The sequence below is a fragment of the Cupressus sempervirens genome, chromosome 10, assembly GCF_028749045.1.
Source record: "Cupressus sempervirens isolate cs-2001-9-10 chromosome 10, ASM2874904v1, whole genome shotgun sequence".
NCBI classification, from domain to species: Eukaryota; Viridiplantae; Streptophyta; class Pinopsida; order Cupressales; family Cupressaceae; genus Cupressus; species Cupressus sempervirens.
Window position 1 is genome coordinate 779,104,402 of NC_143127.1, and position 26,308 is coordinate 779,130,709.

A 26,308-nucleotide genomic window follows, 5' to 3' on the forward strand; every position below is an offset into this window, starting at 1 on the left:
AGAATTATAGTTGATGTTGTATGGACAATTATAAGTATAATTTAATAAGGTTTAAGGTTAAATGTTGTTTAGTTTTTAATTAGGTTTCATACTAGAGTTCTATTCCTTTATTCTTAGCCTTAAAAGTTTATGTACCTTTGAGTTCATGACCACAAGATTAAGGCTAAATATGTTTTATTATTAAGGTTAAGCCTGAATGATGCTGATGAATAGAGTAACTTTTGATGCATTGTAAGGATTAATATTTCACTGTGTTAAGAGTAGGGATTAGTGATTAATGTGATTGGTCTTTAATTAGGATTAGTATTAGGATTCAATTGATGTTATGGTTAAAATTCAAGGTTACCATTAGCTTAAGGCCTTATATTCAATTTTGATCAGGGTCATGGTTCATTTTTTACTACTTTTAGTGTTAGGATATAATTTGGTTTAGGATTATGGGTTGATTTGATTTATTGTTCTATTTGGTTTAGCTATATGGTTCTATTTAGTTTAGAATTTTTTGATAATAGAGGAGTGGTTATATATGTTTTAGTTTCAAGTTTAGGTTTATTTAAGTTGATAAATATGGTTCAATAGCTTAGTGCTTAATTAGTTTTCAAATTTGGGTTTTGTTGATTAGTAGATGTGCTTTTGTTTACAAATATTAAATTGACTCTATCACCCTATTTTTTGTTACAAATAATTATTCAATGATTTGGTAAATGTGCGATAATCACTCCCCTTTGAATTTTACTAAAAGGTCCAACTGCCTTCACAAGAACTTTAATAAATTATTATTAAATTAATATAGAAATTTAATTTAAGTGAAAATCACTTAAGGTCTCTTACATGATTTCTAGATGAAGAGTGTAATATTAGAAATCAAGGAGATTGATCACAAATCTAGAAAATCAAAGTTCTTCATTATCTATGATTCCAAAGAATAAAATTCTTTTAAAGTATTGAACTACCCACCTTACAATGGCATGCCTCCTCAATCTGAATTGGAACAACACGTGACATAAAATGAAATGTTCTCATAGAAACATACATTTGATGAATCCAAATATATAGATTTGAACCACTTCTATCTATTAATTTTATCAATCAATGTTTGTAGACAAGATATTCTAATTTAGAGATATTCAGAGAAATATGAGAACCATTTCATTCAGAAACATAAAATCAAAACCATTTCTTTTCTAGCACCTAGTTTTTCCAAACCCCTTTTTGTTTTTAGCTAAGCTAATATATAAACAGTCTAAATAACCAACTTTTCTTGATAAACTGACCTCCTAGTTCACAAATCAGTTTTCAAACTTTTGATACAATGGACAAGGTACCATTATAATAGGTAAAGTAAAATAAAGAGTCTACAAATAAATATCAAGATCGATAAAATTGATGAGAGAAATGATGATTCATTGTATCTATCCATCTTCATCATCATGCTCTAGAAACTTCTTTGGAATATTTATATTAGGTCTCTACCTAATCATCTCCTTGAATTGAATGGTCCAACTCATCAATCTTATCTTCAACACACTTTCCATCTCTACAAAAATCAACCGAGTCGACTAGGAAACATGATTTCCTTGACTTTATTCTCATGTTGTCACCTAACAATATCTAAATTTTGACACTAGGTCATCACTAAAGTACTCACTTGTTGTAAACATTTTCGCTCAACATCAATTAAATTTTACGATTGATATTAATTCTCAATCAACACTAGATTTACTTGGAACTAACTGTAGCTTAGTTTACACTAGCATCACTTGACATTCCTTAGCGTTTTACTCTATTGTTCGAGATGGGTTAGATTTCTTGGCATAAAAAATCACTTCTCTTTATAAAAGTCTATCTAGCTAAATGTCCATTGTAATTCCTTTTTCATAACTCAACCTTTCCTCTAGGTGCTATTGTTATGAGTGATTTCTCAAATCCTCTCCATCAATCAAATAGATATGACATTTAGATTTAGTAGCAATATGTCTTATCAAGAGATTTAACATCTATGACAAAACAATAATTGTTTGAATTGTAAGTTTACAATATATGCATGCTTTCCACTACTCAAAAAAATCAAGCTTAGTTTCATACAAAGCCTTCATCTCATTAAAATCAATAAATTCAACCTTCATCTTGGTCAACAAAGATATTGTCTACTCAATGCATCTACAAAACGATTTGTGACTTATGTCTTATGCTTGATCACAAATGTGAAATTCTCCAAATAATCAACCCACTTTATATGCCTCTAATTTAATTTATGATGACTTTCCAAATATTGTAAAGTCTTATGATCGGTATACAAAAAAAAACTCCTTGGTTACTAAATAATGTCCCCACTGCTTTAAATATTGAACAAGGTATGTGCATGATCATGGTGTGCCAAAAAGTGGCGATCTAAAAAAAAATTTAGTTTTGAAATATCTCAAACTATTTCAAAATCTATTCCAACTTTTTTCACACCCACCCTAATACTAAACGAAAAAACATCCTATAAATGTGCTTTTGGCCTATTTTTCTATGATTTTTACTTCAAACATATATCTAACGACTTTTTTTTCACCAAAATTTGATGAAATAAAAATGTTTTCTTAAAAATGTTTTTATATTTCCATAAATGTAAGGTTTGTCAAATTATGAGTTTAGTAAATAATTATTACTTATTTTCTAATGGAGTTATGTAGAAAAGTCTTGACAAACACACTACTTCACAAAAACTATAACTTTCAAATGGTACAACATTTTTTAAATCCAAAAGATGCATCACATTCTATGTTTCTTCTACTATAAGGGAAAAAAATGAAAAATTGAATTTTACAGAGTTTTCAATTAGTTAAGGTTGTCAGACACGAGTTTTTTATTCTAAAAATACTAAAGACAAAAATTAATTATTAATTATTAATTAAGAACAAAAATACCCAAAAATATGTGTCAAATCCAAGCATGAGTCTACTACTTATATCTAGAATATTATTAAAAAATATTATCATTCAGTTTTGATTAAGGTGGTCAGAAATACGTCTACTTCGTATTTTATTTTTGAAATTTTTGTAATATTTCATTAATATTCAAAATTTTCACCAATCAATTTTTAATTTTTTGAGATAAGTGCTAGTAATTTAGAAACTAGATTCAATTTTCTAGAGATTCTTTTCTAGGAGTACCTTTGGTGGAATTTTTGATTGAGCTCCATGCGAGTTGAGCGATTCAACTATGGCGGGAACGAGCTTGAAGGTAGGTGCTTTCCATTCGACTCCCTTCACAACCATTTTAGAGCCCCTCTTCACCTTGCTACTGCTGGTGCTCGTAGATGCCATTACTGCTCTATGCGTGATTGATTTCATAAAATAAATTCTTCACTCAAAAATCACTTCAAATCACTTGAACTCACTTGCGTGCTCTTAGAAATCTCTTTGCTCTGTATATTCTAAATTCGTGGTAAGAAATGAGATCAAATTCTGCCTTTTTGATGAAATTTTTGTCATTAATGCTCAGGTACGAAGGTAGCTGAGATGACTTAGGGTTTTTTAGCTAGTCATCAACTTACTTGATAAACCTTAAAAGTCGGTGAACAAACAAAACCTTTTATATTCTTGACCAAGCTCAATTAAGTCTAAGACCAACCTTGCTCGGTAGATGCATCACAGTGAACTATGTCTTGTATCTGAAATACTAATTTGTTATTTGCACTCCTTCATTCTAGAACTGCTTAGGATATAGCTTGAAGATACAGTCCTTGATCCTCCTTGATGAGTCTAATTAGAAATGGTGGAGTCACCCATTTCTTGAGTGACATTGCCATCATTTGAACTTTTTGGTTCAGTAGATTTAGGAATCCACTGTTGTCTCATATGTTTTTGAATTTTGTCAGCGCTGGTTTTCTTTTTATCTTCAACTCTTCCTATGTTCATGCAATTCTTGGATATATGACCAAGTTTGATACATGTATAGCATCTTATGGTAGTATCTTTCTTCCTTAGGTGATACCTTGTGTAGTTTACTCCAATGAGTCCATATTCTCCACAATAGTGACATCTGCACCAAGTATTGTAGTCCCAACAAAATAATGTTTTGACAATACGTTCTGCTGAATTTAATGATTTAGATCTGCACTTAGATGCATTGTGACCTTGTTTCTTGCATTTGTGACATTTTCCTTCAAATTTTGGTTTCTCTTTGCATTCATTGGCTTTGTTACCATGTTGATTGCAATTGTAGCATTTACCATTGAATTTTCCTTTACCATTGCTCCAACATCTGTTAGATGTGTGACCTATCTTGCCATAGTGATTTCAAGTGGGTCTTTGATTCCTTTGGGTACCTTGTTTGGAAGATTCACCTTATTCATTGTATCCAAGGCTTGCTTTACCTTTTTGTCTATGAAAATTCTGCTCATTTTGCTGATTCAATTGATCCACATCTATTTGAGATTTTAACATCCTTTCATTGACTTGCTTTTCAATATTTAAGTCATTTTCCAAACTTTCATTGATTTGTCTTTCAGATCCTAGATCACTTTGTAAGCTTGCATTGATTTTTCTTTCAGTGATTAAATCATTTCTCAAATTTTCATTCTCAGATCTGAAATTCACAATTTCTTCATCTGCATTAGATAGTTGACCTATAAGATTTTCATGCTGAAGGGATTGATTGTTTCTTACCTGTAATTCTTCATTTTCCTTGTTTCTCTATTCCAAAACTTCACATAGCTTGATGGATTGGATTTCTTGTTCTCTTTTAAGCTCTCTTACTTCTTCCTACAAAGAACCATTCTTTGCTAGGAGTTCCTTGATTTCTTCATTAGCTTCATTTGAGCTACTTGATGGTAAAAGGTCTTCAATATTTTCTTCAACATACTGATGATCATTCATTTGTCTTGCAAGTTCCTTTCTTTTTAGAGATTGAGAAAGATGCTCCTTTGCTTTTTTGAGTTGAGCCATGGCTATTTCTAGATCTAGCTTTTCATTCTCAATAGATTTGTCAAGTCTGAATATGTCCATTGTCCTTGATCTTTGCTCAAGCTGTCAAATTTTATCTAGAGAACCACAATGCTCTGATACCAATTGTTGGAAATAATCAAGACTAACAAGGTTACTAAGAGGGGAGGGGTGAATCAGTAACTCTAAAACTTCAAGTCAATTCAGTATAATAACATATTCCCCATCCATCCATCTAATCTACTGTATGCATAAAAAGATAAACATTCATAACACATGAACACACTAATTTGATGACCTAGAAACCTTCCAATTAGAAAGTAAAACTGGGGTGGGGATGATGCCCACAAAACTTCAATACTGTAGTATAAATTTGGCTTGTTAAGGCTTACAATGATCACTTCTGGTGATCTGCCCTGTTAGGAGCAAGTAGGATTCCTAGATCCAACTTAATAGAGGATTTACAAACATACAATAAAGTATGCACTCTATTAGGAGATTTACAAAAGGTTGTTAAGTCTACCCTATTAAAGGATTTACAAACTAATTCACCTATTAGGATGAAGCAGTGGATTTCGTTACAACTGATTGCTGATAAGATCCTTTATGCATTGATCACCTAATGTGATAGATATAACTTTTCTGCATCTATGTTGACCTTGTTGTATTCCTCTATTCTTCCATTGATTCTCTTTTATTCTTCTCAAAATATAACAATTCAAAGATAAAAATCATTTTTTCACCTTTAAAAAATGATATAATACATTACATATATACCATTCTAATATTTACACTGGTAAGGTCAGCCAAACACAAGTGAATCAAAACATTACTGAGTTGGCCAGATAGTAGAAAAATCGGTATTCTCAAGTTGATTTGATGACCTTTTGATACTCGGCATCCACTACAATACACTGCACCATCATGAACTTGGTAGGAGTAGAGGCACAGTCCATACTAATCACTCTAAGTAGCTTGGAACTCAATAACCATTGGTGACTCGATGAATATTATGTCACTCGGTAAAAACTAAATCCATTGATAACCTTCTTCACTTGATAAACATTGATTCCTTCATTTACCTTGTTCACTCGGTAAACACTAAGTCCTTTGTTTACCTTGATCACTTGGTAAACACTAAGTCCTTTGTTTACCTTGATCACTCAATAAACACTAAGTCCTTCGTTTACCTTGATCACTCGGTAAACACTAAGTCCTTCATTTACCTTGATCACTCGATAAACACTAAGTCCTTCATTTACCTTGATCACTTGGTAAACACTGCGAAGCTCAGTGACCATTAACTTCTTGGAGAACATTGTTCTGCTCAGTAACCATTATGAACTTGGTAAATACTGCTGAACTACCCATATGCTTAGTTTCCAAGGGAATGCTCCGTATAAACTGTAGACTAAGTGATGAGCTTGGTAAGCATTTAGAATCGAATAAGTGTTTGGACTAATGAAAAATATACCTTAATTCCAATAGATAACATATATTTCTTAGGTGGAATAAATTTATCTAGATCATATCTTTGAACAAGATTAATTTTTAGAAAGAAATACTCAAATTCAATTGTTTTGATTAGTCAGCTTGAAAGGTGACATAGCTTTGTACTTTTACCTAGGCCTAGTAGACATAAATGTGACTATAGCATTTTTTGTTTCCTCATTAACTTCCTCATAATTTCCTCCCATGAGGAGAATGAATCTCTTCTTATTCCTCTATAAAGGTGCTACACCTTTTAGAATAACTATTATTTCTTCTTTGTTATTTATAGAACATAACTTTTTCACCATATTAATTCTTATTTTCTTATCTTCCTCTACAACTCTTCTTTTTCTATTTAGCAATATATTGTGCAAATCTTCAAGTATTTGACCTTTTATACTATCAAATCTTTAATCTTTTAGGATTGTATTCCTAACTACAACATTTTCTAGCTATCTTCTATCCATATTATTATACAAATCATAGTACTAATTCAATTGTGCTAAATTATTGTCATTAATTATTTGCATGTTATGATTCTCTACCTTTAACTTCCATTCTTTCATCCTACTAAAGTCTTTGCTTCTTGATCTAATGGCTCAACTAGTCTATCATCCATTTCTTCTTCAAATTTAGAAGAACTAATATGCAAGGTTCTTCCCTTCTTGCATGGACCACTTTTAGTCTACTTTAGACTCTTTTTAGCAGGGATTTTGGTCCTTTCAAGCCGTGTATACTTCCATGTAGTTGTTAACTCTTTAGTCCTTACTAGATTCATTGAAGTTTTTTGTCGCACAACTATTGCATAAGGCTTTGTAGGTGCTTGTGCACTTGTCTATGCAACTGTGACCTATTTAGTAGGTCCTTCCACTATAATGTGTGTAGGGGTCAATAGCTTAGATTGACCACTGCCATTCATTTCCATAGCTATCCCTTTCACCTCATCAAATTTATTTCTTATCATTCTTGATTATTTAAAAATAGAATCAATCACCTTATCCACCTTTTTCTTGGAGTCCTTAATAATATAACTTGTCTTAACTTCTCTCATCTTCTCAATGTATGTGCCCCATTTAAGACATTTAGAATCAACTTCAGATTGTAAGATTATCTTTGCATAACCTTTAATCAATTCCTCACTCATTTCATAACCCATAGGTTCAATGAACTTAACTCGAGGGATTACTACCTCCATACATGTGAAATTTGTTTCAACCATGAAACATATTTCATCCTTATACTTCACTACTAGCATAGGAGGTATCCTATACCTTTGCTTCATTTCATCTTGGAAAGACTTCATTATTTTGTCAATATCGCTATCTCTGACTGTATCAGGTTTGGTTTTGTATGCTCAAGTGATAATATGCATTGTGCATTCATTCTCATTCCAATTTGTGATACTAGGATACTTCTTAGTAGCATAGAAAAATATATGTTTCAATAGGGATTCAATCCTAAAGACTGCACTCCTTGATTTCTTGATTCTAGATATGTTATCAAACAATTGTGTTCCGATAATGTCACACATATTAACCTCTTCACCTCTTATTGCCAATTAAGCTACATAAAGAAATCCTATAGGGATTAAATCTATCCTAGACCCATGATTGTACTTATATCCAAAAATCTTAAAAATTAATCTCACTCCATCATCTTGAATGGTGTTGACTTTCATATTTCTGCCATTAAAATATGTATTGGGATTTGTCTCAACTAGCTTGTGCACATTATCTATGTTCACTGGATTGCATCCATTATTGCTCAAACTTGTGACCATGTGAATTACTTCATTACCAATACATATGATAGAGTCGTCCAACCATAGAAAATCATCATGTACTCTGCTCGGAATTATCCTTGTCCATTCATTACTTTCAAAATCCATGTATAACATATGGTTAACTAGGTTAAGTCATTCTAGGTATCTATGTTCAAGTTTTAATGAAAAATCTTTGCTGCACATTTTCTGCAATTCCTTATGAATTTCTATGTCACCCATGCTTTAAATTTTGCAATGAATATATCCTCAACATGAAGTACATTTTTTGGAACTTGTAAAAATGCCCCAATTGGGTCATCAAGCAAAGAATCAAATGGGTGTTTCTTGAAATTGCATCTAGGTATATTGCTTACATTATAAAATTCTTGTTTTGCCATTTCTAAAAATATGTTCAAAAATTATAGAAAATACCTTCAAGTTGCATAATAGGGCTTCACTAAATTCATGTATCTAAAAATTTCTTTAGTACTCCAAGTCTTACTCCAATCTTGCACTTAAGACTTTGCACAAGCAAATGATGTTTTGCAAATCAATTTATGTCCTTTAAATCTTTTTCAAATTGTACTTTGCATTGAATGCATATCTTCCACTAGCCCAAATACTATCTCTGTATAATAGAGAGATTATATTTCTCACATAACTTTACATAGACCATATTAAGCTATGTGCACTTCACTGAAGATTTCTCTGAGTGTTTAATGTGTATTGCTAATTGCGCAACTTCTAGTATACTAAATCTTTTTGTCCACAACTGGATATTTTTAATTACTTTACCATATGCATATGAAAGTAAACCAATAATACTTAACAATATAAATAACCATACATAAAGAGAGATCATAACACCATATTTTGTTAATGAGGGAAACACTGGCCAAGGGAAAACCCCAATAAGGATCAAACCCACTAGATGATTCACTATACAAAGGATTTGGTTAAGGATATTGACCATGTTAGGAGACTAAGCCTTGTTAGAAGCCTCAACCTTGTTAGGAGTTTCTTCAACCCTATTAGGAGTTGGTGGATCATATACAAATGTGTGCAAGAAGATTCGATTGTCCTAACATGCAAATATACAATTGATTTCTTCAAGAGAATAGATATACATTAAAAATTGTATCACTTGCTTTACTTCACAAATCTTCTAATTGCAAGTTCTTCATAAAATCCTTGGTAGACTATAGACAATCTTCCTTTTAGTTCACATTTGCATTCGCATATAATATATATCACATATATATCACACATATCATACTTTGCATACTTGCTTTCACTTGCTCATTCCCATACTCACGAACTTACACTTTATCTTCACAAATGAAGGTCTTTCCTTAGATCAAACATATTAATAAATTCTTCCTTAGTTAGCTCACAAATCATTTTTAGAGTTGACTCATCAAGAATTAATAATCAAAACAATTATTGAAGTCAATTAACTTATTCTGCTAACATGCTCTGTTCTAGACTATGAAATCACTACATCATTGTTTCCTTCATAACTTGATCTCAATAGCTTATACAGACATGAACACTAGTATGCATCATTAGAATTTTGTCATGCATCTCTAGTTTACTATGCAAGAGAATATTCCAAATGAATATTCCACTACTGACAAGTTTTGACATACTACTATAACACAATCTAATACTTAGACAATTTTCCTTCACAAACAAATATGATTGAATTGCAAAATAAATATTGACATAAATGACAACCATATATCTCACCTTACTTGATTGATTGGACATTTTGGAAACATCGGTAATGTCTATGATTTTTCTTCAACTGTCATCTTAACTCAGTGATCCCAGTGCACCTGAATGTTGATTTGGATATTCTTGCTTGCTGACTAGAATTAGTATAAGATGTATTCTTTTGAATCATAGTTCCATTAATCTCCATTGAGAACTAGTTTGAATGTCAACACTTTTATGACTTTGACATGAATTCTCTGGAGATTTCTTTATCCATTTGTACCTCATTTGACTTCTAATATTATTATCCTTTGCTTTCTTTTCATCTTCAACCTTACCTTGGTTGATATAGTTCTTCACTAGATGTCCTAGTTCTATGCATACAAAGCATCTCTTTTTAGGGTCTCTCTTCTACATGTAAGTTCTTTTGCAAGTTTCTCCAATATGCCCATGCTCACCACAATAGTGAAATCTACACTATGTGTTATAATCCCAACCAAAGATAGCTTTGATAATTTGCTCTACTAGGTTCCATTTCTTGGTCTTGCATTCTAAAGATTTTTGTCCTTGTTTGTTGCAATTGAAACAGTTTCCTCAAAACTTGGTTTTCTTTATGCATTCACTAGCTCTATGTCCATGGTTGTTACAACTATAATATTTTTCACTAAATTTTTATTTACCATTGCTTCAAAACTTGTTTGATGTATGCCATATTTTAATGCAATGATTACATGTAAGCCTTTTGTTCTTCTAAGCTCCTCACTAAGATTATTCACCTTCATCTATATAGCTTAATTTTTCTTTTCCTTTGTGTCTAAAATTGAGTTTGATCATTTAATTGATTCATGCTTTCTTGATATTTCATCATCCTTTCATTGGTTTCCTTTCCATGCTGAGATCATTCTACAATCTTTCATTGTTTGTCCTTAAGTTGATAAGATCTTTATTTCCATAATTGAGTTGACTTATCAGATCTTCTTGTTGAAGAGATAGGTGTTGAATTTCATTATCCTTTTCTTCTATCCTTTTAGTTAGAAATATTTTCTCTTTTATTGATTTGTCTTTTTTCTCAATGTTTTCACACATTCTGATTGACTAAATTTCTTGCTCTCTTTTTTAATTTTCTAACTTCTTCATGTAAAGTGAGATTTTTCTCTAGTAGATCTTTGATTGCTTCATCAACTTCATCTAAAGTTCTATCTTGGAAAATGTATTCAACTCTTTCTTCTGTGTATAAATTTTCATTCATTTGTAATACTAGTTATTTCCTTCTTTGCAAAGATTTTGAGAGTTGCTCCTTAATTTTCTTGAATTGATCCAAGGCCAATTCTAGATCCAACTTTACATTTTCAATAGATTTCTCCAATCTATACACTTCCATTGCCTCTGATCTTTTCTCAAGCTACTAAAATTCTAAAGTGAGAACCAAATTCTCTAATAAAAATTGTTGGAAATATAAGGTAGGCTAGGTGACTAAGAGGGGGCATGAATGAGGAATGGATATGTTTTTTACTTAATTGACCAATTAATCCTCTTTAAGCTAATATAATCTAATTGCATGCATGAAATAATAAAAACAATTAAACATTCATAATACTTGACACAATATTTGGTAACCTAGAAACCTTCGAAATAGAAGGCAAAGTTGAGGTGGGGATGATACCCATAGGCTTTATGATTGTTGTATAAAGTTGCTTTGTTAAGGCTTACGATTAATAACTTCTAGTGATCTTCCCAATTAGGAGCAATAAGGACTATTAGGTCCACCTTGTGAAAGGATTTATACAATACAATGAAGTATTCAATTTCTTATTATGTACTATTATAATTTATTCTCTACAAAGGAAAAGTTCAAGGTGTGCTCCCTTGCTATTGATTTCTTCTCTACAAGAGATAAGTTCAAGGTGTGATCCCTTCCTAATGAATTCTTCTCTATGAGGGATACATTCAAGTTGCAATCCCTTGCTAATGAGTTCTCTAAGATGGAGAAGTTTGAGGTGAAATCCCTTGTTGATGGGTTCCTTTTTAGAGGGAGAAGTTCTTAGTGTGGTCCCTTGCTCCACCTTCTAAGAGTAGCTATGGTGGTTCCACACTCTAGGAGTAGCCATGTTGCAAGTCATGTAACTCCATGAATTAGTTTTCTTTTATTTCACCCTTTAGGACTAGCCATGGTGAATATCATGTTGAGATGATAATTTTCTATTGAGAAAATCTTTTATGAGATTTTGTCACTAATTTGTTGTTTTTATTCCCTATGTTTTTCATTAGAGATAGAAAAGTATGAATATTCTCTCTCTTTCTAAGAGGGAGTGTTGATGTTTTATAACTGTGTAAGAGAATACCTACCTAGGATTCACATGTCCTGGTTTTCTTGAGATCCATTTGTTCTTTGTTATATGAAGACATGTGTCCTAAAAGGATGCAAATGTTTAAAAATATGAAAATACATGCACACAAAAAATACATGTGTTTAGAAATATTAATTTTTATGCTTCATGTAAATAAGTATGTATTTCAAATTATAAAGGATCTCGTATTTGGAAACTAAAGAGACTTTTGATTATGATATGAAGAGCCTTTCAATTCATGATATATATGTTTTCTTTATGTAACGATTGTATAATTCAATTAGAATTATTGTATTTGGACCTCTATTATTTCATAAAAGAGGTATATTTTTGTGTGCTTGGGTATTTGCCCTTTGAGTTGGAGAATTCTCTCAAGATAAGTTATTGTGTCTTAGTATGTTAGTGATCTTTATTTGAATGTTTATTATTGTTTATCTTTATCTATTGAAAAAACATTGACAAGTATGTGATGTACTTTTAACATGATAGTAAGTTCAAATAAAAGAAGAAACTTTGTGTTTCTTTCCATAAATTGCAAAATTGTCCAATTTGGAAGTGAAAAAAAAAATATTTGGGAAGCTTTTTTGGACCTTGAACATTGTAGTCATTTTTCTCTATGTATTTGAATGATTTATGCTGATCCATTTTACTGTCACTTTAAACAAAACAAAAAACAATGAAATTATAATTATCTAAAAAAAATTGACAAGAAAGGTATAATGTGTGCTATAGCAAAGATAGCATTGATGAAGTGAGACTAATTTATTAATCATTGTATCCATTATCAAATTACACAAATAATTTGAGCACCACTCTACTTCAAGTTTTATCACAAAAGTGAGATTAATTTATTAATTACTGCATGATTTTCAAATTACTTAAATAATTTCATCACCATTAGACTTCAAATTTTCTAAGATGGTTCTCTACTAGACTTAGGTTAGAGCAATGCTTTCACAAGATTCTTATCTTTTAATGAGGAATGTGTAGCTGTCCACAAATTTAAATTAGGACATATTACTAACTTAGTATTGTAAATACTCCTTGATTGTCCCTTTTACTTCTAGGAAAAGAGCTCAAATTATAAAAATTATGTTTTGAAAAATAAAAATAAATGTTAACATTATTAGAAAGCATAAGGAAGTTGAATCAAGAAAGAAATGATCATATATGAAGTAAAAATGTAATGTGACTAATTTTAGTAGATTTGAGTATTACAAGACCACTATAATAAGACATTTCTACCCTTATTGCCCTCTTAAAGTTTCTCTTTCTAAAAGCTCTTTGGGCATACTCTACAAAGACTTGAATAGAACACAAGACAAGACTACCACAATATTAGCCTCGTGGTTGTCATCTTATTATATTTCACAATCTTATTCAATCATTTTGGGTAGTAGATTAGCATAATTTTTTCAATATTATACATAGTTTTTGTGTTCAACTAAACCTTTTTTCCCTCGTGAATTTTCTCTTTCAAAAAGCCCTTTCAGCATACTCTACAAAGCGTTAAATAGTCCACAAGAAAATTGTACTACAATCAGATAATTTTAGACCTCTCTAGTTCACTGAATTAATCTATTACACTATTTCTAACATGTACTTGGAAAAGACGAGATTTGTTAGGATGGACTCTATGTTTTCATTCATTTTATGACAACAAGTTCAAGCAATGGAAAAAATTTATCATTATTGGAGCAAATTGGGATTTATTGCTATGAAAATTTAAAGTATATTAAGTCCTAAACAACAATCATTATCCTATTTGTACAACATTGCAAAGGTTTGCAAAGGATAATAGTAGTCGATCATCTTACAAAGCCTAGGTGGCTAACTATACAAGGTAGCAAGAGGATTTGGAGGCATATAATTTGTTTGCAAGATGAGACTACTTATTAAATTTACTGATCTTAATGGAAACATTGCTCTTCTTTAGGTTTCTTTAATAATTGATATTGCTTTCCTTTCTAATTTGATAGATCATTCCTACAAAATCAACATGTGCTGCCTACACTTGGCAGGAACTATGTTGTCTTACAACTCCTATTTTTATGGCTAATTTATTTTGTTATATAAGGAACCATCTTAAGTATGATGGTAGATGGATAACTTTTTGTACTAACTACATTTCTTTTAGGATTTCATATGACATTTGTTAAAATATTTTGGAAGCAGCAATATTGGATTTCAACATACTACAAGCCCAACATCAAATTGAGCTCAAAATCGTATCCAAGTAAGTGATATGTTTACATATGAAAATTCACTTTGTCTTTATTAAAAATACTTTTTATAAAAAATAATTTCTTATGCCAATGTTAGATTGCTGGTAATATTAATTATATTGGAACATGTATGGTGCGATACAAATATGTAGATGGTGGAACGAAGCAAGTGTAAACAAACTTGATTTTTTTCGACATCGACCTGTCGAATTTTACTTTGCATATTCATGCGGATTGCACGAATTTGAATTTTCTCGCACATGAATTGGATATGTCAAATTGGGTGTCATGATTACCATGGTTGATGACATTTTTGACAGTTATGGAACTATTGATGACCTCATACCTTTTAAGACAGCCTTGATCAAGTAATTCTAGCAGTTTACATTTATATTTCTATTTATGATTGCAATGCCTTGCAATGAATTATCAATATTATTTAAAATAATCATAATTTATTATTAACAAATGAATTACTTTACTCTTGAATTATGTGTTCCTTAGCTTGGATATTTCTATGGTGGACGGTCTTCCCCAATCAAGTAATTCTAGCAGTTTACATTTATATTTCTATTTATGATTGCAATGCCTTGCAATGAATTATCAATATTATTTAAAATAATCATAATTTCTTATTAACAAATGAATTACTTTACTCTTGAATTTTGTGTTTGTGTTCCTTAGCTCGGATATGTCTATGGTGGATGTTCTTCCCCAATATATGCAAATTACTTGGTCGTTTTGCCATGAAATATACATGGAATTAGCTAATGAAGCAGAGAAAATCCATGGTCCACGTGCACGGAAGTGGATACAAGAACATGTATGTCACTAGTCAAATTCATCTATCAAACTGTGTGTCTATTTAAACTATGTATAAATCTTATATTTCACATTTCATGCTTTTTCTATTGCAGTGGACAAAGCTTATTGTGTCAGTGTGTCGAAATTCTGAATGGAATGCGAAAGACTATCTACCCACTTTGGATCAATTTTTAAAGAATGCGCTTAATGCTTCTTTGAAACCCGTGGTCACACTATTTCCAATGATTTCAATTGACATGGTTCTTCCTGATGATATTCTACAAAGGGTTAGTAAGTTTGAATATGATGTATCAATTGTCGTTCGACTAATTGATGATATCAAAAAATCTCAGGTATCTATCAACCAAACTTGCCTAAAACTATCTTCTTATTATCCATAAATTACATACTTTTAAATAAAAGATAGTTGATATTATTTTCCTTACTGAGCATAGTTTCTAATTGTTGAGAAACATGTGTCTCAACCTTGCAATCCTTTCTTGGAAAATTCCAGAATTTGTTTGTGGAAGTTTTCCACTTGTTTATGCATTGGAAAATGGTTCGTGAGTTGTTAAAATGAGTCTTGTCCATAGTAGAATATAAGTAGGTCATTTTTAGAGCCTTGATGACTCATTTTGTGACTTTTATGGTGGTCTAGACTAAGAGACAAAATTGTGGACTGGATTACTATTTTTAACTTGGTTGTTTTTCCATATTGGAAATGTAAATGTCAAAAATGGGTAACATGTGGCATGGTAGTTTTGCTCATGGTTTTGTAAAACCATAAGTGGTTTCCAGGTTGTAAAATCACTAAAAAAGGAGGGCTTGGGGAGGTGTTTGTGTAATTGAGTTTAGATTGCAAGACTGGTGCTAGAAGGAGTCTCTATGAGTTCAAGTTGTGGTGATGCACTCCTATAAGAACTTGCATTGCAAGTGGATTGTAATCATCTTGGTTTGATAACACATTGTGCAATTTTTAGAGGGTGGGGTTTTTATCCCGGAAGGGTTTCCCCATGGTAATCACTGTGTTGTGTGTTCTTTGTTATTTTGATTATGTTATTATGCATTTCTTGAGATCTTTGCAATAGTTACTTTGATTTGCATAATCGTCCTCTCAAAGATTAGTGTAGGAAGAAATTCCATGCACCTTTTCTTTCTTTCAAGTGGTATCAGAGCCTGGCCAGTTTTGGTTCTATTTGTTGGGTAAAGGGTTTTTTTAAGCTAATCAAGGTTTCAGTGGGAGCTTGTGTAGAGCATTTCATTTTTTTGTTGCAGGATTAAAAGATGAAAAGCATGTTAGGGAGAATTGATGTTGAAAAGTTTTTTGGCACAAATTTTGAGATGTGGAAGCTGAAGATGAAAGATTTGTTGATTGATCGGGATCTATGGGATGCGATTGATGAGAAGAAGCTGAGGCCCATAGATTCGATATTAGCTACACAATATGATGTGAATGATAGAAAAGCTAAAGGTCTCATCAGATTGTGTCTTGCAGACTTGATTCTAATTAATGTCCATGAAGAACCTACCACAAAGAAGCTTTGGAAAAAGCTTAGTGAGATCTATCAAGTGAAATCACTTGTGACTAAGATTTTCTTGAGGAAGAAGTTGTATTCCTTGAAAATGGAAGAAGGTGGACAAATTTTTGAGCATCTAGAAAGGTTTAATATGTTGGTGACTCAGTTGACCTTAGTAGGGGTGCCAATGGATGAATAAAAAAGGTGTCAAATCTTGCTATATTCATTGCCAGACTCATTGGATAGTCTTGTGATGGCTATAGCGAGCACTTCAGTTGTCTTGAAGATGGAGGACATTGTTGGTTCTCTACTTTTTGACGAGATGAGAAGGAAGGTCTCTTTGAATGCCAAAGAAAATTTGAGTGTTCATGAAAAACCAAAAGAAAGAGGCAAGAATGAAAAGCAGCATGGCCATTCTAAGTCCAAAAATAAGGGGAGATCCAAATCCCCTACTAAGTCAAAGGAAATTTGTTGGAATTGTGGCAAACCTGGACACTTCCAAAAGGACTACAAAGAGGAGAAGAAAAAGAAGAAGAAGAAGAAGCAAGATTCTGATTCTGTGTCCAAGAAGGAAGATGGAGATGCTTTCATTGCAGCCTTGGCCACTCATGCAGGTGAAAATGCATGGTTAATAGATTCAGGTGCATCTTTCTGCATGACTCCTAATAGGAACTAGTTTAGTAAGTATGAAAATTTTGATGGTAGTAAGGTGTATTTGGGTGATAATTCAATACTTGATATTGTTTGTCATGGAAGTATTCGTGTGAAATTTTCTAATGGTAGAATTAGAAGATTTGATGGTGTCTTACATATCCCTGGACTAGCAAGGAATTTATTATCTATTAGTAAGCTAATAGATGTGGGTGTGCATGTACAGTTTTCTGAAGCAGGTGTAAAAATGGTGATAGGCGCTATGGTAATAGCAAGAGGAAGTAGATTGGGTACATTGTACCAACTTGATGCATGCACAGTCAAGTGCAATAGTACTTCTGATAAGATTGTGAAAAAGACTACTCAATTGGAGAAGGAGAGAGTTTCTCTTTCAACAGATGGTCGTGATTTTTGGGTACCCAAGGGTGCTCTGTCTACTAAATCAAAGTTGCTTGCAAAAAAGACTATGTTATGGCACCATAGACTTGGCCACATAGGTGAGAAGGGCCTACGGACCTTGAAAAATAAGAACCTTGTTGATGGGTTGAATGATAGCAATCTTGAGTTTGATTTTTGTGAGCATTGTATCAATGGTAAACAAAACCACATTCATTTTTACTCGAGTTGTCATAAGTCTTCATGTATTTTGGATCTAATTCATTCAGATATATTTGGTCCAGTTGATGTTCCTTCTATTGGTAGATCAGTTTATTATGTTTCTTTCATTGATGATTTTAGTAGAAGAACATTGGTTTATTTCCTTAGGAGTAAAGCTGAAGTTTTCAATTGTTTCAAAGAGTTTAAAGCAATGGTGGTGAATTTCGCTCCAATATTTTTGACACATTTTTTAAAGATTGTGGTACTAAAAGAGAGAAGACAACTCCATATTCTCCATAGCAGAATGGAGTTGCAGAAAGAATGAACAGGACCTTGACGGAGAAGGTTAGGAGTATGCTGAGTGGTGCTAGACTAGAACAAAAGTTCTGGGCTGAAGTTGTAGGCACTACCTGCTACCTGATAAATAGGTCTCCTACATCAGCTCTTGTTGATAAGATGCCAATAGAAGCATGGTCGGGCCACAAGACTTCACTTAGACATCTGAGATTATTTAGTTGTGAGACATATGCTCATGTGCCAAAGGAGAAGTGAACAAAATTGGACAACAAAGCTGTCAAATGTATCTTCATTGGATATAGTTATGGTGTGAAAGGATACAAGCTTTGGGATCCTATTGCAAAAAAGGTATTTTATTTGAGAAGTGTTATTTTTAGAGAAACCAAGACTTCTTCTATTACAGTGCAGCTTGAAAAAATTAAAGAAAAGAAAGATGTGATTCAACTTCCTGCTATACCTGAGAAAGTTGAATCAAGGCCCTTAGAAAGACAAGATGTTGAAGAGAGCTCTACAAGTTTTGAATCATCAGAGGAAGAGGGAGAACCTAATCATGAACCTAAACGTCCTAAACCTGAACAAGATCTTGTTCGAAGCTCTACTAGACAAAGGAAACCACCTAAAAGGTATGAGTATTCTCCTGATGATTGGAGGTGCATATTTGCATTGAATGCTAACATTGATGAACTGAGATCTGTAGAAGAGGCTCTTGGTATGAATGATTCAAAGTCCTAGAAAATAGCCATGGATGAAGAAATGACAACTCTTAAGAGGAATCGAACGTGGGACCTTGTACCATTGCCTGAAGGACGAAAGCTTGTTGGTTGTAAATGGGTGTTCAAAAGGAAGATGGGTTTAGATGGAACTTTTGAGAAGTATAAAGCACATTTGGTTGCAAAAGATTACTCTCATGTTGAGGGAGTAGATTATGGTGAAATTTTTTCTCTAATAGCCAAAATGACATGCATTAGATTTTTGCTTTCTATTGCAGTAGCTTATGACCTAGAGATCGAGCAAATGGATGTGAAAACTGCTTTCCTTTATGGAGATTTGGAGAAAGAAATTTACATGTCACAGCCAGAGCACTATTTCATGAAAGGTAAAAGTCATTTGGTCTATAAATTGAAGAAATCCTTGTATGGTTTAAAACAGATTCCTAGGATGTGGTACCATAAGTTTGATACATATGTATTGAATTTGGGATTTGTGCGATCTAAATCTAATCATTGTATATATTTCAAATTTGATGATGATGGTTTCTCGATTATTGCCTTGTATGTTGATGATATGTTGTTTATTGGCAAAGGAAAAGGTTTGATTGTAGAGTTAAAATCTCAACTCTCAATAAAGTTTGAAATGAAAGATCTTGGTGCAGCTAGGCACATTCTGGGAATGGAGATTATAAGAGATAGACAAAACAGAAAGCTTTGGCTAGGCCAAAGTAACTATGTTGGTACTATTTTGAAAAGATTCAATATGCAGGATTCAAGACCATTGAGTGTTCCGATTACTATGGGAAAAAAGCTTTCTAGCTCATAGTGTCCTACATCCCCATTGGAGATGGAAGAGATGAGTCGAGTACCATATTAGAGTGTTGTTGGAAGTTTGATGTATGCTATGGTGTGTACAAGACTAGACATTGCCCAAGTAGTGGGAGTACTTTCCCGTTATATGTCTAATCCAAGAAGAGCACATTGGGATGCAGTAAAAAGAGTTTTCAGATACTTGTGGGGTACCTCAGAGTACTCAATATGTTTTCATCGAACAGGAAGTGAGCATTCCTTGGATATTCGAGGCTATGTGGATTCAAACTAGGTTGGTGATGTTGATAGAAGAAGATCCACCAGTGCATATGTGTTTACATTATTTGGTGGTGCAATCAGTTGGATGAGTAAGCGACAGGCTATTGTTGCTTTGTCTACTATTGGGGCAGAGTATATGGTAGCTACTCATGTTTGCAAAGAAGCCATCTAGCTAAAGAGATTGTGTTCAGATATAGAGTTCAAACAGGGTGTAGTGACAAATTATAGTGATAGCCAAAGTGCAATCTGCCTAGCGAAGAACCCAACTATTCATGCGAGGACCAAGCACATTGATGTACAATATCATTTTATGAGAGATATGGCTGAGGATGGCAAGGTGAAGCTAGAAAAGGTAGAGACTTTGATGAATGTTGCTAATGCATTAACTAAGCCCTTGAGCACAAAGAAATTCAGATGGTGTTTAGAGTCTATGGGCCTCTCAGCCCCTAGCAATTAAGTCTATGATATTTCGGATCCCCTGACTCTTGAAAGGTATTCGACAAGTGGGGGAATGTTGAGAAACATGTGTCTCAACCTTGCAATCCTTTCTTAGAAAATTCCAAAAATTGTTTGTGGAAATTTTCCACTTGTTTATGCATTGGAAAATGGTTAGTGAGTGTTTAAAATGAGTCTTGTCCATAGTAGAATATAGGTAGGTCATTTTTACAGCCTTGATGACTCATTTTGTGACTTTTATGGGGGTCTAGACTAAAAGACAAAATTGTGGAGAGGATTACTATTTTTAACCTAGTTGTTTTTCCATATTGGAAATGTAAATGTCAAAAATGGGTAACATTTGGCATGGTAGTTTTGCTCATGGTTTTGTAAAACCATAAGTGGTTTCCATGTTGTAAAATCACTATAAAAGGAGGGCTTGGGGAGGTGTTTGTGTAATTGAGTTTAGTTTGCAAGATTGGTGCTAGAAGGAGTCTCTCTAAGTTCAACTTGTGGTGATGCGCTCCTATAAGAACTTGCATTGCAAGTGTATTGTAATCATCTTTGTTTGATAATACATTGTGCGAGTTTTAGAGGGTGGGGTTTTTCTCCCAGAAGGGTTTCCCCATGATAATCACTCTTTTGTGTGTTCTTTGTTATTTTGATTATGTTATTATGTATTTCTTGATATTTTTGCAATAGTCACTTTGATTTTCATAATCGTCCTCTCAAAGATTAGCGTAGGAAGCAATTCCACACACCTTTGCTTCCTTTCACTAATATCTCTTGAAGGAAGATAAAGATCGAGGACAAAATGTTTCTTGGCTAGATTGTTATGTAGTAGATAACCTTGGAACTATAATGGAGCAAGCTTTAGATAATGCAAACGTTACCGTTCAGCTACACATGGAAGAATTAACTAGAGATTTCTTGTGTTATGAGAAAGATATACCAAAATGTTGTAAAAGAGTGTATTTTGATTGTATGTATAGATGGGTAGGTTTTCTGTGGAGGGATATTGATGGATTTTCACATCCATCCAAGGGTAAGGATGACATAATAAAAATACTGATCAATCCTATAGCTCATATCCTTGATAAAGTGTCTAAGTAAAAAGAAAATAAGGGCTGCTATATGCATTTTTATTTTTGAGATCCTAATAAGTTGACAAATAGAAATATTTTTGAAAGTTTAAAATAAGCTAGGAGAATCCTCAAATATATAAAGTCAAAAAAAATTCAGCATATATTGATGCACCCAATATTTAGATGCTTCTATTTTCACCTATAGAAATGCATGCATAAAAGATAAATTTATATCAGCTAGATAGTTTCTAAATTAATGAATGTTTTCTCATAGTTTCTAAATTGTATCAATAATATTTTGATAGATTTAAAAGAGTTTCATGTATACTCTAAAAAGAAATATGTTTTTTAATTTGATTAATTATAATTGTACTTGATGTAAATGAATGAAATGATAATTTTGGAAATATAAAGACAACATACTTTTCAAGAAAAATATAACACACTCTAGTAGTCAAATATGTGCTGAAACTTCTAATAAAAAAATTAATAGTTACCAAAATTTATTTTAGATTCCTTATATTGAAGAAAATATAATGGAAAATGGAATAAAGTAAAATAAAAGAACAAGCACAAAATAATATAATGATAGTACAAAACCACAAATAGATCCTTAGGGCACTATAAAAAATGATTTTTTGTTATGGTAAATTATAGGGAAGTTGATGTAGAGTAAATATTGTGAATGAATTTCTTTTTGCGTATTTAGATTAATTTTTGAGAGGTTTTCTATTATTGTTTTGAAGAATGTATATTATGGAGAATGGCTACTTTTTCATGAATCTCAAGATCAATTTGGAGAGATTAGTTGTTGATGCATGTGTTTGGTCAATGTACTTGTACCTGTTAGAAGTTCAATCGATATGCAACTTTATTTATAAGTGTGAATGGTGGAGCCAATTACTACTCTTTTTCAAATAAATGAAATATTTGGTGCACGTCACAAGAAAAAAATACATAATCAGAATATCTCTAAGATTATAAATTGGTCCTATTGCAGTTAGTATGTAGCTTTTGTTATAGTAAAACCACTACTACGTAGGTTGATCTTCAATATTTTCTATAGCAATTTTCTAATCAAATTTATGAAATTATCATTTTATTTATAAGTAGGAGATATTTTCTATAGTAATTGAAATTGTGATATTGCTATTAGGATTTAACTTTATAGTTTTTGAGTCAAATTCATTGACCCATATTTTGTGACTAGTGGTTTAAAAAAAACCATCTTTCATGAGAATAAATGGAAAAATTAGTACTCTTTGGATCTATGTGATGCTCATAGAGGTGAAGCAAGAGACTTTTGAGGAGGTCACCCATCCTACTACTACTCTAGCTCAAGCGGGCTTAACTACGAAGTGACCTCCAGGGATGTGTGAGTGCTTCACGTCTACGAGCATCACCTAGATCCAATGAGTGCTATGTGTTCCATTCATTGCCATATAAGATGGTTTTGTGTAAAATAGTACTCCTAAAATCCAAAAATCCAGAGTTCTAAAAACATGAAGAGAAAAACAAACTTCCAAAAAAGGGCACGTTTAATCTTAAAAGTTGTTGCAGTCACACTTCCAAACAATCACCATGCTTATTTGCCTTGGAGGGTTTCTTATGTTCCATGTCCACAATCCCTTTGCTAGAGAAATTTCAATGCACCTAATCAAATTACAATTAAGGCCTTTTATAGGGTTTGACTGATGATCCCAATTCATAATCAGATGTCACATGAATGGAACTCTTGAATGAAAAGCAATGAATCCTCATGTAAATTGATACCAAAAGAACTAAAGATAGATGAGCTTAATCCAAATCTGGTTTATGGATTTATCCTTCATGAAACATAATTAAATTTGTCCCTAGTGAAGAAAGGGATATTTTCCATCCCAACACCCCAATTGGGAGCCCATTAAAAACATCTATGCTTAGCTTCCATAGCCAGCCAATATAGTATTTATGCTTTGTTACAATTTAGGATAAATATATCTTAGACAAGAGATGCACAAAACATTAGTCTGCTAGAGTCCCCTAGAAGACTAATCTTTTCAGTTCATGTTGTAGGCTGTAGAACTATAAGCATATTTGTTTTTAACTATTGATTAATCTAATGAACATCAACCAATCATTTTCACAATTTTTTTTCTTCATCTAAATTTTTACTATTTAATAAAGTAAAATGCACAATTTTTAAGTTTTTCAATTTATAAAAGTATTTATCTTTAATATGATTGGTATGTGTTAGTTTTTTAAATTATGAAATACTTTAAAAAAATAATTTATAAACAATTATCAAATACATCTTTTTAATATTTATTTATAATTAATAGATAATAAAAATATGTTACATTTAAATTTGAAATTAATTAATAAAAATATAACATTTATAATTACATTTTTAAATTTTAACTATTTTATTTAAAATGAACTATTTTCATTATTATTCCATATATTCCATCAATTATTATTTTAATTTAGATAAATTAACAAATATTTAAACACATTCATTATATTTTCATCAAGAAGTTAAAACTATAAATTATTTCAGAAAATTTAATATATCTTCATTTAATTTTTCACATCATCATACTTTTATGATAGAAAAGAAAATCATTTTGTTATTACAAAACATTTATTTTTATATTGTAACTATTATAGTAGTTATTATAAATTACATTATATATATAGAACATAATAAAACACAAGGCACAACACTTGGTGAAGGTTTTGCACATATTATATATAATAAATTACATTATATATATTATGAATGGTTCATAAGGCACAACACTTGGTGAAGGTTTGCAAGCTTTGGGTTTAACTATGGAGGAAACTCTGTAGTTAAGCACGCTCAGGCTGGAGTAGTACTGGGATGGGTGACCTCCCGGGAAGTCCCGGTGCTTCACCCCTGTGAGCATCACCTAGATCCAATGAGTGCTAAGTGTTCCTTTTATTCTCATGAGAGATGGATTCATGTTGAATCACTACTCATGAAACATGGGTCATCGAGTTTGACTCAAAATCACACAGTTAAATCCTTATATTCACATCATAATAAAACACTTCATTAATTTTTTTTAAATGTAATATACAAGAATCAAATATAATTTATATAAACTTTGACTCTTTTAAATAATTAAGTTAATATGATGATTTCACATATTCAAATTTAAAAATAAAATAATAATAATTAATATCAAATTATTTAACATTTTTTATTTCAATATTCTTCGAACATTAATATGTAATTTTAATTGTTTTCATGTTAATATTTTTAAAAAAATTAATATTAACCAATTCTATCAACTTTTTGGCATGAGCTTTGTTGCTTTGCAAACTTGTTTAAACACTAGTTCTTCAATAATCTTAGTGATACAATTACAACACAACATTCTAATGGTAAACTAAATACTTTTTATTGTAATTTTTCCCTAATCCATCTCTCTCCAATATCAAGTTAAAAGTGAGATAGAACCTCTCTAAATCCAAATTCATTCATAAATAAATTTAGATATTCTAGAATAATATTTCAAGTCGCAACATAAAATTGCAAAAAAATAATTTATTTTATCATAAAAAATAAATTTAGAATTTTATCAATTAAAGATAAATATATTATAATTTATATATCACATATCAAGACATGGTGATTATAAATAGATTAAATCTAATTAATCTAGAATAATAATTAAAATCAAAACATTAAATTATTAAATTTCAATTCATAAAATATCTTTTTCTTAGATCATCTTTCAATTGCACATGAATTGTCCTAGGGGTTTTGGTTTTCATTGTACTGTAAGTTACCTCTTATGTCTATCCCCTATCATATTGCATTTATTGCAAGATTTTTAGGTTATATAATTTCTTTAGCCTCCTTTAGCCTATTTTTTGGTAATGGTGTTAAAGTTGTTGCTTTGGATGCTCATGGCATCGCCTCATAATAAACATCCTCGCAAGTTCATCCCAAAGGTTTTTCATAAGGTGTATCTCTTGATGTTTTGCTCCATGTTGAAGATTTTCATAAAGCTTGTGATAGGTTTAAAATTTGTACTTTGATAGGTTATTTTGTAGGAAGGATCCCGCATGAATGCATGTAATAGGAATGGGTTTGCAAAGCTTGGCCATTTCATGGAATTCACCTTGAGGTCATCCAAAGCCTCACTAAGGGATATTTCCTATTTCTCTTTTTCAATCCGTTGTATGTGGATATCATTCTTGGTAATGAACATGGCCTATTTTTTTTCCTTGTTGCTTTTCCATGTTTGTCTCGAGACTTTACAATATTTGATGAATAAAAGCTTCATGTCCTTGTCTAGGTTGAGTTTTTTGGTTTTCCCTTGCTCTGTTGGTGGTTAGTCTTGAACTTGACCACTTTTAACACTCATGCCCAAAGAAGAGTTTTCTTTAGGGTTTAAATTTTACATGACCTCAAGAAAAATATCAAGATTTAGGTGGGTAACAAGACTTTCCCTTAGAAGGTTTTTTATATTAGCTTGCCCAACACTTATTACTATTTTCAATAAGAAGGCATAAAGATCAAGGGTTCTATGATGGTCACCCCTCAAACTATACCACCTACCAAGGACATCAAGGATGCTAGTTCTCAGCCAGTTGATGCAACAAAAAATGAAGAATGAATAAATCTCATTTGCAAAG

At 31.8% G+C, this 26,308-nt stretch overlaps 1 pseudogene; it reads left to right on the plus strand.

Annotated features, from left to right (window-relative positions):
- The first annotated feature begins 3,207 nt into the window (after window positions 1-3,207).
- Window positions 3,208-21,686, plus strand: LOC149536189 (sesquiterpene synthase Cad-like; annotated as a pseudogene).
- Window positions 21,687-26,308: the final 4,622 nt, after the last annotated feature.